The following is a 14,920-nucleotide window of genomic DNA, read 5'->3' on the forward strand; positions in this document are numbered from 1 at the left end:
CGAATATGGTAACATAGGAGTCAAAGAGTCTAAAAACTGAATTCTTAAAGTCTAGCTCGGAGTACCCGTAGTTGTTGACAGAAAACTTGAAAATACCTTTCAACTTATTTGGTCTCGTTATTGATGCTGAGAAATGCTGAATAACTTAGCATATCTAAGTGTTAACATGTTAAATTAGGATTATAATCATTTATAGAAACTTGAGCTACAGAAAAAAACATGATCAACTGCGTCGTTACTGAGAGAATCCATTGAAACTGACTTTATTACATTATGTATATATTTTAAAAGATACAACTTCAAATCGCAATGATAAAATTTATTGAAAATATCCACATATACATTCCAATAAAACGTACGATATTCAAAATTAAGTCATAGATTTTAAAGATAAAATTTGATGATAAACGGATATGAATTATTCAACGAAAATTCAAGATATATTTTTTGACGCAATTTATAAGGCTAACGCGTGCAAGAAGTGAAAAATGCATGGTGTGCAATATTTTTGCCGTCTGTATTTGGCCGCCATCTTTTCGTTCTTCGACCGAAATCAATTCAACGATAACAGATAATTATTTGGCCCGATACGAAAAATTATTGGATGTTGTGATGGCGACGTATCGCGTAAGGCGAATTTTTAAACGGCTCAATTTTGCGATCGAGCCTGTTTTGTTTTTTGAATCGAGCTCAAATATTTAAAGGTTTGGACGTTTTATATAACAATAGTCGCTTATAATAATAGTTACTCTCAGTAAGGCATCCATGTTAATTACGTCAGTATTTTACTTGAATAAAACATTAACGAGCTCGGTAGTCAATGAGCGATTAAGAATAATGACTAGTTCCGTGCAATGTTTCTCACTTAATTAAAACATACCGAAACATTAACGTTGGAAAGACAGATGCGAAAGCAAAAACACAATATATTCCTTGATAATTCGACCATTTGAGGTCGCGGCGCAACGATGATTGTATACCTTAACGAAGTGCCGCCCTTATTTTTTTCCTAAGCATCAAAGAGCCATCGGTTAGTTTTTTCGCAATAATTATGATCATAACTTAACATAATCATCTTATATACTTCGCTCGATAGACACATTTCGCTTTTTTTTTTATTGATTAGGTCCAGGGCATAAAACCTGTTCTGTTCCATTAAACATTGCTTTTATTGCGTTCTTTCAACCAGTTTCAGACACCTGTAGTTACGCATTGAAAATAAAGTTTCGAGAGCGTTGATAATTGTGTCCAGCATATAAGGCTGAGAAAATTTTCATATAATTACGACCATTATAATATTACATCGAAGGCTTTTCGAGTTAATTAGACGAAAACTTGAATAATGCATGACTGATTAATCAGTACAGGACTGGGTGCTTTTTTATTTGGCAAATTAATTGATATTCAGCGGCGGTTTCTTATTAAAATATCGCAATTTTATAAGGCTCCCGTGGACCTGTTTGGTGGAAATAAAAGGAGTGTTGTCGATGGTGCGGCGCGGGCGGGGGTCTGCCCATCGACCGCCCGTCGATGTTGCATATATCATTATGTACACGAAGGCCGGCCCGGCAGCTGAGCAAGATGAGAGATCTTTCTTATGTGAAGTCACCACGACGCGAGCCAACTCTCAGATCTTATTTATTATTCGAGATATTCGTGAGGTTGATCGACCTTAACGTAAAGGAATTTCACTACGTTTTATAAATAATGATGATGCATTTATCATACCTATATTACTAAATTACCTTAACGAGATTTCATCCGCTTTCGACTTATCCGTCTCACTAAGTACCTACGTCAGATGCTTTCGATAGGTATATTACAACATTGTATTTAATTGTTTTTATCAGGTATATATCCTTTTCAAATCGTAAGTTATGAAACAACATTCCTTACAATCGCTCAACGTTGCATTTCCTTATGTGACAATTACTTTGTTAATTTTAATTGTATACGCTTATCTACTCCATTACTGAAGCTGCAAGAATACATTCCTCATAGCACATATTTACTAAGACCAATACAGGAACTCCCTGCCGTATAAAGCAGTACGGGTTCGGTACACTCGTGTCGATACTATCTCGTCACCCGGCCTGCCCCGCGCACGACTAACATGTCCCATAGGTTACTCACCCGCATCTGAAGCCTTTAATCGATAACGATTTATTTAATTAACTGTACACGAGCACAATTCTACCTTCTAAGGTAATAGAATAATGCTTAAAGGAAAATTGCCCTTATGAGCCTCGAGCAATTTTGCACTTTTCACTGTATGGGATAACTCGTTAAATCGTTTTAAATTCAATGTTCGCACATTAACTTTGACGAGTTCGATTATATCGAACGTTTATACTCACTTAGGTTTTGCTCGGGAATTAATTTACTTGTTATTTTTGTTAATGTCAAAATTGTTTAGACAATGGCCGTACAAAGAGAATACTAATTAGGTTTACGTGTACAGGAGGAAGCTAGTAATGATAAGGTATGCATACTGGTTACTTGAGATGCTGTCTATCCTCCTACGGGCAAACGTCACCTACACTCACGAGCCTGTTTTTAGATTAACAATCCTTAAATGTCCTGCTAGGCTTGACGAGATATTTGGAGCTTATATCATCTTTTACTTTCGACATTTTTGTAGATTGTATGACAGAAGTATCATCCAACACGTGGAGTTTTTCACGATGTTTTCTTACTCTACTGAAACGAGTTATATATGATTATTATAACAGTACCGTTTACCAGGATTTTTATCGCGGTATTCGTTTAAGATCAACGTTTTCAATACGAGCCGTATTTTATTATTATCGCAATAAATAGAATACGAGAAAAACGACTTCGTAAATTGAACGGATAAATATTTATACAAAATATATAAAGCACATATCCTATTTCACTATCAACACAGATCATAAAACAAAAGTGCTTAACCGCTCCATGGAGTGTAATCGAGTTAACCCCTACAAAATCACGCAATAACCGATACGAAATATCGTTTTCCATGACAGCTATTAATTGTTAGCGCCAATGAGACTTCGCATACTTGAGGCTATAAACAAACGCTATCTAACCGAACTGCCTACTTAATAGTCCTTTAGTATAATTGCCGCAATCAATAAGTACGATACATACTGCAGACATTGTACTTCACACTGATACGTTAAAGGGTACTGTTGTTAGTTGAAGATAGTGGTCAATTCGTATTGATTTAGAATCGATTTTTCGGAATTCGAAATTTAAATTTTCACTACCTGTCAGATGGTACCTACAACTTGATTTCGACACGATACCTAAACGAATATTTTATAATAACCTCATAGCCATAGATAACTACTAATGGTAATGTTATTACAATCAAATTAATTACAATGACTTTTCTCTAGCTACCTTTTATATATCCCTCTATCATACGGATAAAAATAATGTTTTTTTCATATTTTTAATATATTCGCAAAACTCACGATCTATGTTGACTAGACAGGATTCTATAAAAACAGGCTGCGAAGATATAGTTTATAGAAACTTTTTTTGAGTATTTCTACCTATTAGTTATGATAGTGTTTGATGTATGTTAACTGTTTCCAATATTGCTTTCTACGTCACTAACATACAGATAATAGATATACACATACATTTGTCCATTCTGAAATAATAGTAATATGATACGAAATTTCGTTATCAATCGAATTTGTATAGTTTAGCGTGAGTTAGGTAAAGCAAGTAAATTATCGAACTCAAATATTAGTCAGATATTTTACGGTATTATTATATTTTATAATATTATATACCTAATAATAATTTAAGGTTTATTTTCATTTTGTAACCACAAATTCGTCACAGTTTAATTTTAATTTTTATAAGAAAAACAAGCATACCAGTTTGTGATATAAGCAAAATACGAATAATTTATACATTTGTTTATAAATAGATTTGTCATGAAGCATATATTTTAAATATGTGTTCAACAGTTATAATAATTTAAAGAGGCCTTTCATTATACTAGCTGTCCGCCCGCGACTTCGCCCACGTAACTTCTAACCTATTTAAAACCAGTTAATAAGAATCGAAGCATCTTTGATAATATTATTGATATCAGCCTTAAAATATAATACTTACGAAATGTTTGAACGTTACTTGTGTCATAGTGCGAAATTTACGAGAATATATATGGTTTCGATGTTTCGTTAAAATATCTCGAAAACTTCAGTGATTATTATCGAAATCGATTTAGTTTCGATTTTCGAATCTAATCGATCGAAAAGATATTCACATAATTTCGTCATCGTAAAAATTCAAAATAGTCTTCAGAGATTAAATATGATAATTAAAAAAAACTACAAAGTTGCACGAACTGAACAAGATCATCCATATTCCGTTTAAGAGTAGAGATACATAATGTAAAATAAGAAGACCATTTAAAACCTGGTTGAATTTTCAAGCGCCATAATTTAGTTTCAAACAAGATGTCTCAGAGTTATCTCATCACAACGATACATGTGATTTAGAGGTTATAAATCTCTTTCTCCGTTTATTTACAGTCTGCATATCATTATTGAGGCTTATCTTATTTATATTTTAGGACAAATTCAATTCCAGGTATAAAAATCTTAATAATTAATGCGTAAGAGTTCAGTAATCAAACCGGTACCAGGCTTTTTATAAATAAAATGTTGAATAGACTTTTACGATACATATGTGAATTATACGCGACTTTGTACCGAAAATCATGGGTTGAAATCTGGTTAACCAATAGGATTTTTCAGTGTTGAAAGAAACCTTCACATCGTTGTTTACCTAAAAATAAAACGCATTGTTTGGTTACCTTGCAATTTAAATTATATGTCGCCTGCATAAGATGACTCCTTTGCCAAAATAAAAAAAAATAACACTCTTGAGCAAAGATTACTCTACTGCTTAATTTTTTTTCACCATACTGCTTTATTTGCACCTACACCTTGTTAGTTGCATGCAAGAATATCTATCGAGAGATGCAGCTTCCCTCACGATGTTCCTACCGCTGAGCAAAAATACATGTACCTTTCAATAGAACTTTATTAATTATCACCTTTGATAAATACATTATAATATTATTTCACTGGTCTTTTACTTCTTTTTAAATTTATGAGCAATAACCAGTCTGTATAAAGAGCTTACACAGTTGTAAAAAATACATTGAAAGTTGAGTATGAAAGATCTTTGAAAGTCATTATATAAAATTCACGTCTCGCTTCGTTCGATATAATTCAGTTCGTGATGTTTTCTTCAACTGCTAAGGTATTGACTAACTATACCTAATTATAAAATCATTTTTCCAAATTGATTATCAACGCACAGGCTACTGCTGAACCAAGAGGACTGTAATTTGGATCATTCATTTTACTCCATAAAGTATGTTTCAGACAAAAATAGATAGATAGATAGAATAGTCGAGGCGTACAGCTAGTCATAATTAAAAGAATATATTTTAGGTAGGTATTTCAGGCATATCATTTGTGACAATCAAATGCATCTAATCCTTTCAGGCAATAGGACATAGACTTTAATATGGCACCGTACCATTAGTGCATGTGGCTGCCAATCACAATACAGTTTAAAACAAAGTGTTTGTTCGCATAATAACTAGGTTGCGTGTAGGTACGTAGCATTTATGACTCGTCCTGACAGCCGCCGAGGGACTGCGGTAAAACTGACCAATAAAAGTTCATTATCTATCGCTTGTTCGCTTCCAACTTTCATTTTATTGGTTTATGACACCGAATGTCGTAAAACTCGAGGTGTGGTTTGTGGGTGACAAATTATGTGTCGTTACGTTTTTACGATTGCAATCCCAACAGTGTCGTCCCAATATCGAGCGGCATTCATTCGTATAGTTTAATTTATTTAAAAGCATTTAATATCTCTTTGATGTTTATTGAATGTTAATTTCGTTAATTCAAGGAACGTGAAACAATGTGTAGGTGTTGAAAGCATCGCATTTAATTAATTAATTGATATAAAACATTGTTTTCCTTTAAGTGAATCAGAAAGTTTAATAGATTTTTCAACAGTCTTCGTGAAACGTGGGCGTGGCAACGTTTATGCAAAACTTTTAACGAACAAACACGCAACGTAATAGTGCAATTGTTGATGTCGTAAATATCTTTAAAGAAAAAGTGTCTATTTATTTGTGGACTATGTAAATATTGTCTACAATCTATATTAATATTATAAATGTGTTAGGAAATCTGTATGTCTGACTGTCTGTCGCGTTTTCACGACCAAATCACTGAACCGATTTTGATGAAATTTGCTATGAAGCAAACTTGAATACCAAGAAAAGACATAGCTCGCATGTGTTAAGCAAAAGAAGTAGTTGCTTAACACATGCGAGCGAAGCCACGGGCTAATAGTAAACTATGAATTAACTAGCTTTTGCCCGCGACTTCGTTCGCGTGGACTTTAGGTTCGTCCCGTCTAGTCTAGTAATCGCTTAAAATCGCTTCGTAAATAAGTCATTATTTCTCGTACAAAGTAAAGGATAAAAAATGCGCAAAAAATGTGTTTTTTTACGACCTCACATTAGAAACCTCAAAAATTGTAGCCTATGTGTTATTCTGATGTATAAGCTATATTGTGGTAAAGTTTCATTCAAATCCATTCAGTAGTTTTTACGTGAAAGAGTAACAAACATCCATACATCCATACATACAAACTTTCGCCTTTATAATAGTAGTAGGATCTGCGTTGTATTATATGATTTAATACAACGATTCTCTATGACGAGTTTTGTAATTATGGACACTACTATAATGTCACACAAAAACACCATTAATGTAGAACTTTAAAATCCGGTTATGTGAAAGTGTGAATTTGATCAGCGTGTAAATGGTTTAAGATTCCTGAGGGAATTTACAGACTTAAGAGTCTCCATTGGGTTTTCCTGGAAATTAGGAGTGAGGCTTTTTATTTTACATTCTTAATGTTAAAATCAATGTTAGTATGTTTATTAAAGGAATTATGGAACGATGACGAACAATTATTTTATATTAAATCTTCAAACTTAACATTTAAAAATAAAAGTAAAGACTTTTATGTCACGATTTTTACGTCACGCGATGTGTTTGAAAAATAATTTTATGTAGGTACCTAAGTATTTCTTTTAACACATAACAACTACCCTGCTCCCTATCTTATTCTTTGAGTATCAAATTTTAACGTTTTCGTCCTATAAGTTCTAAAATAGACTGAGACAGACACAAGGCTGAACCTATAAGAGGTTTATCAACAAATCGAAATACTGAACCCTAAAAACTATGCGTTATTCAGTTGCCTCTAATATATAGGTATATATTTTTATTTATGAACACAGTATTTTTAAACAGCTACCGGGAATGTTTTTTTTTCTCACGTTGAATTTAATTTCAGACTAATTGCAGGCATAGAATAACGAAATAGGTATAAGTTTAATTTACACATATATACCAATTAGGTACTTTTTTTCCTACGCACATGCATTATTTGTTTTTTTTTTTAGTAAAATAGTCGACATATAGGTTATCTATGTACATAACTTAAAATATATCACCAATTCTTATACTAGAATAAATGTCTAATAAATTTACAATGAACTATAATAATAATTACATTATTTACCTTCTAATTATTATTAATATAGTGTTGTAATTTTTTGCATATAACATAAATCTATAAATATATAATTAATTATTATTAAAACAAGACATAAATTATGTTAATCGCTTACATTAACTATTATAATTTACATAATAATTTAATAGATAGATGTTTAATATCTTACCACTTATCAGTCAAATAACTATTGAACACTAGACCTGGTCACCATAAATTGTTTCTATAATTCAATTAAATAAAAACATAATAATAAAAACGATATCTATTAATAAACAAGTTTTAATTTATATCGTTTATTTTATATAAATGAGACAGGCATCTTTCAGCTGCCTTTGACGGACTGTCATTATGTGACGCAGATGTTGGGCTTGAAACAGGCTGATCTAAATTATCACTATTTAAGTTATTCAGCTAAATTTATACTATAAAATACAGGTGCAGTTTAACTAGTTTATGGTGCGTTCGCTACTTTCTCTTGTACTAGTATAAAAATATTTAGTTATATATGTATTTATTGCTGTACTAAAACTTATTCATTTTGTTAATTATAACTTAATTCAATGCTTGTACCTACGTATCTATTATATCTTAAATTATTTAAATAAATGATAAAACTAAATTTTATTTTATTCGTACTTATAATTTTATTTCTTTTGTAATCAACCAATTTGGTACCTACCTAAAGGCTTTAAAATGATACTTTTTTCTTTAGACCCTTATGTACATATATATTTTTAAAGATTCAATTTATTTTCGTGGCTATATTTCGTAGCAACACTGTATGTACCTACGGCTTTATTCGACACGATCAAATTTTATAACCAATATACTTTCATTACATCAGCTGAGATCGAAGGTGTAATTATCGTAAGTTCCTTCAAGGGATAATCCTAACATTTATATGTAAATATTGCAAAAACATCTTCACACACAAGGCGCGAGGCATAGCCAATGGCCTGTAACCAATCGAGCTACCAAGCAAAAGTGAATAAATTAGAAAAGATATAAATTGTCGGAGGCGTTTTAATTGAAATCGCAGTTGTTAATTGAGTGCGTAGCGCAGTGCGCATGCGTCCCCGCTGATTTATTATATCCAACTATTTACTATCCTAAGCACGTATGGGCTTGAATGGGTATTGCATTTTCTAAACACTTCAGAAATTATTTAATTAATTCGAAATATAGAGTTATGGCGGCAAAAAACTGACCTCCTTCAAATGTATCGAGATACATTTATTTCTGAGAATTTGTCGGCTTGTATGTGGTATAATAACAAATGTATTATCTATATATGGATTCAACGATGATTTAGTGCAATGTAGTAATCACAACTTTGTGTGAAGTTTGCACATATTTTATTTATAAAAAAATAATTAAACAAAAGGTAAAATTCGTATTCTATAATGTGAGAAACGTAGGTATTCGACATTTCATTCGCAGCTATCATTTATTTTACATCTATTTCGACAATCTTTGATCGTAATTTACAAATATAAGTATGACATCAATTTTATTAAAATAACAGTAGTTATAAAAATAAATTATTTTTGTTGTATTAGTCGTAAATAATTTTAAATTATATTTTGATTTCATTTACCAAGGTAAAATTATTTGAACCTAACGATTATTTATTAGCAAAGTTGAACCGAGGTATATGAGAATATTTATTTATTACTGATATATCTTTGCTAGGTAAACAGATAATATTAGGAGAAATAAAACATAGACGTACCAACCGTATCATAGTAGGTACCTACTTATTTGTAGTAGGTACCTATTATAGTTGGTTCAATGTACATACATATAAGGAATTTAAACTATTTTTATTAAAATTCGACCCTAAAATTGAGATAACTAAAAACTCTATCAAACCGTAGCTTCGGGGACCGTCTAGTAAATAACCGGAGAGGGTTTAACCCTTCAACTTTTTCTCGGGGCCTCAGCGACCCCTATCCGTCTTCTCAGAGATACGGCGTATATCTTTATTTATCATTCTTTATTGCTCGAAACTCTGTCTCGCGGTATTGTTCGAGATTAAACTAGAAGCCTATTGGATTTTATCTCTTTTGATTAACTTTAGAGAAAATTCTATTTAGGTAATTTCGTTTTGTATAAGAACATATTTCGAATTAAATTGCTACTGAACTCGAATTCGAATACCAATTTAAAATTAACATACAACATGGAAGTGTATGTTGTAAATAAACTCGTTTTGTACGACGTAAATATTATTTTGATTTAATTTAAATAATAAACACAAAGCTCTTTTATCGATTCGATATCAACACGATAGTTAAGACGAGGAAGCTACCATAATTAAGATTTCATCAGATCAACGGCCAATAATAAAGACCCGTCTCATAGTTCATTAGAATATAGAATATGAAGTGTAAGGGAGGTCCAATAAGAATGGCAGTTTAATGAGACCCACGGTAAGTCACTTGAAACTCGATCTGAAATATCTTCAGTAATATTTCGTAAGTGATATTATTATACTTGTAACATTTTAAAGTTCTTATTGGAAACGTTTTTGCTATGAGTACATAACTAGGTATTTAAAACTAGAATGACAATACTCATCTACATACTTATTTAAATTTGAATCTATAAAAATACCTCGAAAACTAAAATCGGTGATGAATTTCTGTCTCGTATATGTATAATAAAATGAAATTGCTAATTCCTTCTTAAATACCTATAAATTAAAGAAAGTGTTCAAAATATTTTTAACAGTTTCTCGTTAAAAATTAGGTAGGACTTTGTGCACGGTATCATCCACATCCACAACAGGTATCAACAACAGTGCGCAGTATTGTTGTGTTCCGGTTTTAAGAGTGAGTGAGCCAGTGTATATACAGGCACAAAGGACATAGCATCTTAGTTCCCAAGTTGGTGGCGCATTGACGATGTAGGGAATAGTTAATATTTCTTACAGCGTCATTGTCTATGGGTGATCACTTACCATCAGGTGGCCCATGTGCTCGTCCGCCAACCTATTCCATAAAAAAATGTAATAATTACATTAAGGTACACATTAAAATTTCCCATAATCGAGAACCGTTGGTAGTTTCCTACGGAAGGAGTGAGTAGCAACTCAACCAAATAATTGCTATTCTATTCACACCGAGAGGGCGATTTATGCCCGAATTATTTCCTTGTTGTTTTATTAGAGGATTTGTCACTCGCCCCAGCTTTTATAATTACCCTAGATATCGGGTAACTTTTTAGATTGGATTTATGTAAAAGGCTTGGGTTCAGTTTCAGTGGATTAGAACTGCTTTGTGGATGTAATTAGGTGGGTTTTGGAATATTGTTGGACATATTTCATGTAGTCTTACAGCGTTTCATATAAGATAATATACCACTTGGAAGTTAGATTGAGATAATTATGTTTGCGATTTAGATTTTTTTTAATATCACGTAATGTTTATGGTTGAATAAACTTTAATCTTTTTATTTAATAATAATGACTCAGAGAGAGTATTTATGTAAAAAAAATCATACAATTTACCTTAATCTTTTATCTATTTAAATACTTTAAGAGCTTGTCTTAGTAAATATTAATATTTATTCAAATGTAATACATAAATAGTATATGGTATATAAATAAATAATTATTTTTTATTACGTTCATTAGGTAGATATGTATTTTAATTTGTATATCGAGGTACTTGATTTTTTTTCATAACATATAATCTAAGGAATTCATTAACTATAAAAAATACGTTTCATATACAAATATGGTTTAATCAGACAAAATAATAAATCTCAAATTTGATTTCGAATACTAGTAGCGCCATCTATCGTTAACACTACTTGTTAAGAACATTCTTTAATTAATATGTAATTTATATTCGTTATCATTCTATGCTCTCAAATAATAAGTTTAATCTATTTTTATATTTAATATATCTCTGGGTTTGATAAACTTACAGCGTTAAAATTGTTTAATAAGAATAACTAGTTGTCATTTTTGTCATCACACTCAGAAGTTCGCTGTCTCGCGGATAGATGTCGCATAAATCGTCGGCAATCGACTACAGCGCATCCACGTCTGTGGTGAACGAGAGTACTAATAAAAGCGGGAAAGCTTGCCGGGTGGAAGCGTACTGCGGTGGCGAGTGAATGTTTATGATGCAATTTACAGTTCGTATATTGCCAGCCACTTCATATAATACGACTGTACACATCCGAATTTCCTTTATTTAATACGGATTTCTTTACCTGTATTCGTATGGCCCAAGACGTCTCAAAAGAGGCAAATATTATTATCCAAATTATTCATGTCAATATTGTACAATATTATCCAAATTGACATTTATTATCTACCAAGTGAAGTTAATTAATTAAAAAAGAATAACTGGCTTAAAATTGTGTGGTGAACTATGTAATATCTGTATACTATTATAAAATTCATATAACGACATACAGGTACCGATTACGCAAAGCTATTCTAGCGGCATCATCCGAGTTCATAAAACATTTATTTTACGATGTGACGACCTCAAATGACTCATAAAAAGCTTCAGTGATTCACTCACAGATGGCGCTAGGCTTCGCTTGAGAGATGTGCGCCATCTATAGTTGTCATGGGGTAGTTGACGATCGCCTCTCGACAAGTTATGGTTTTATTGGAATACCCATAAAACTTACGAGCTGCGACTTTGGGCTCGAATATGGAGATATCGGAGGGTGAATGGGCGTATAAGACAGGAGACCGACTTTTATTGTTTGTAAATTGGTTGTAAAATTATGAGTCTCTCGTATTGTGTGTAATCACGGCTATCAGCTGTTACTTTATGGGATAAATCACTTTATTACCACAAGCGATGTTTTATGAGGCTATAAAGTTTGATTCAAATGGGCGACGAGTTGTCACTTTATAAGTAGCACTTAAGTTTTTTTCCTAGAATGATCCACGTTAGTTTTTTTTTACATCTATGCTAAATTGACTTGCCTTGTGACACATTTTCTAACAAGTCTAGACATTTTTGTTTAATTGCCGGTAGTTTATATTATTAATTTTTTTTTATTGCAAATGAAGCCAAAAATGAATTGATTGTTTTAATTTTTTTTACACAATGACATAACATATATTACCTAAGGTTTCTAATAGCCTATTATTATATCTACATCTTTTTAAAATGTATTAAACTAAATAGGAACAAAGTAAACGATCAAAATAATGATAACTGCTTCGATACTGAATCGATTTATTACTATTCGATAATAGATGGCGCTCATTGTCATCTTAGCTGTTTGAACCTCAAGCCAAGGTAATTTGAAAAGTAACAACCGTGTTTATGCATTTTAGGTGGCAAATACATAGAATAAATCAATATAGTAAAATTACAGATATTCTTTAACATAACTTTATTTAAAATTTTCAGTCATTTCCGCTTAAAATATCTCTTAATATTATTGCTATTTCCTAACTAAACTTTTAAAGTCAATGTTCAAAAATAAACTTTCTATGGTAACACAGGTGTAAAACGCATTTCGTTTTACACTATGCGTTTAATATTCTTAATTAATTTTGTATTAAAAATACACCATATGTAATGATATTGTTATAATGTCAATAATATTTATAACTGTATACTAATCTCCTATTATTAGTCTACTCGAAATTCGCAGTTCCAATATTAATATTCGTAGGTACCCAAACAAAAAATCATACTATATAAATAAGAATCAAAAACGAATTTTATTACATATTGATTACAGTTACTAAAATTTACGAAAAAGTTTAAATTCTGAAGCAGTTGTTACTTAATACACTTGAAACAGGCAGCTAAAAAAAAAACACATTTAATTTGAATCTGGAACGCAAATTATGTCTAGAATAATCACATATTAATATGCATACATTTTTTTCACGTTGCAAGCGACTTATCCGAACAGAAGTTTACAGCGCTAATTATTTGTTTTACGAGACGTTTACGATTATCGTGATCGTTAAGTTGACGTTTACGATCGGTTAACACCTCGGTCGTGATTGCGGCTCGGTTTTAGTGCCACTTGAAATTAATTTTGTAAACAGATACAATTATTATGATATGCTCGTTTCGAACTACCCGTTTCTTTTCTTTTCGTTATTTATTGCGGGTGAATAAATAAAAAAGATATTGCAGTGAGATAAGCCCTTTTATAAATCAATGGAACTTTATTCAATATTAATAGTTTGATTTTATTTTGAATGTAAGATTAAAGTGTCGTAAGACTAGAAATGAAAGCGTTAGAAAACTACAGTACGCAATTTTGTTGTGTTCCGGTTTGAAGGGTGGTTGAGTCAGTGTAACTACAGGCACAAGGGACATAGCATCCAAGTTCCTAAGGTTGGTGACACATTGACGATGTAAGGAGTAGTTAATATTACTTACAGCGTCATTGTCTATGGGTGATGGTGACCACTTACCATCAGGTGAGTATTCTATAAAAAAATAGCTATCGCGTGCTTAAACTATACTATCCTATTGTTTGAACCAACGATTTTATAATTTTTTTTAATATTATATAGATATCATGAATTAGAATGACTTCAAGTTTACAACAAAAGATCAACGTAGTGGTTTAGCTCTAAATCTTACATTGGAAATAAAATTTATATCTTAGTGAAAATCTAAGGTTCTATAATAATAATATAATATGTGTATAAACACACTAAATCCATATTATAAACATAGTTCTGACTAACCTTTAAAGAAATTTTTCCCCAAAAAACATTTTGTTTCAGTGATTATAAGATACTTAAACACTAACTTAACTTAAAAATATAAATAGATTCTATCACTACTATGTCTTATGTTAAAATAGAGTATCTGTTTTAATAATTAAGTACAAAAATAAAAAGTAATCTTTGACTCGAGCCACGATAAGCAAACCAGTTTGAACTGGTTTTGTAAACCACTGCAAGTTGATATTATTGTTATTATAAACTCAAAATACATTCATAATGATCATAACAATAACAAATTTCTAATTTATTTTTTATCAAGCACGTATAGGCCCCAGTGGATTGACCCTGTTAATAAAGCGTAGGAACAAGACGAATGCGAGAAAGAGAAAGCTATAATGAAGGAGCGCCGTAATTTATGAGATGCACATTTGGTATGAACAGCGCCAAATAAAAAGATATTTCCCGGTATGGTAACAATATTAACTTAGGATTAATTTCTTTTTCTTCTTAATGTCGAATAAAAAATACTACGCATTTATTAATACCGGTTCTGTTAAATTTGTATATATTATCTGTGAAATGTATTTAAATAATCGTATCAACTAAGATGAG

At 31.4% G+C, this 14,920-nt stretch overlaps 1 protein-coding gene across 1 annotated transcript in view; it reads left to right on the forward strand.

Annotated features, from left to right (window-relative positions):
- The window catches only part of LOC124535067 (homeotic protein ultrabithorax), a 121,447-nt gene that overhangs the window by 92,157 nt on the left and 14,370 nt on the right, over positions 1 to 14,920 (forward strand). The window lies entirely within an intron of this gene.

The sequence above is a fragment of the Vanessa cardui genome, chromosome 14, assembly GCF_905220365.1.
Source record: "Vanessa cardui chromosome 14, ilVanCard2.1, whole genome shotgun sequence".
NCBI classification, from domain to species: Eukaryota; Metazoa; Arthropoda; class Insecta; order Lepidoptera; family Nymphalidae; genus Vanessa; species Vanessa cardui.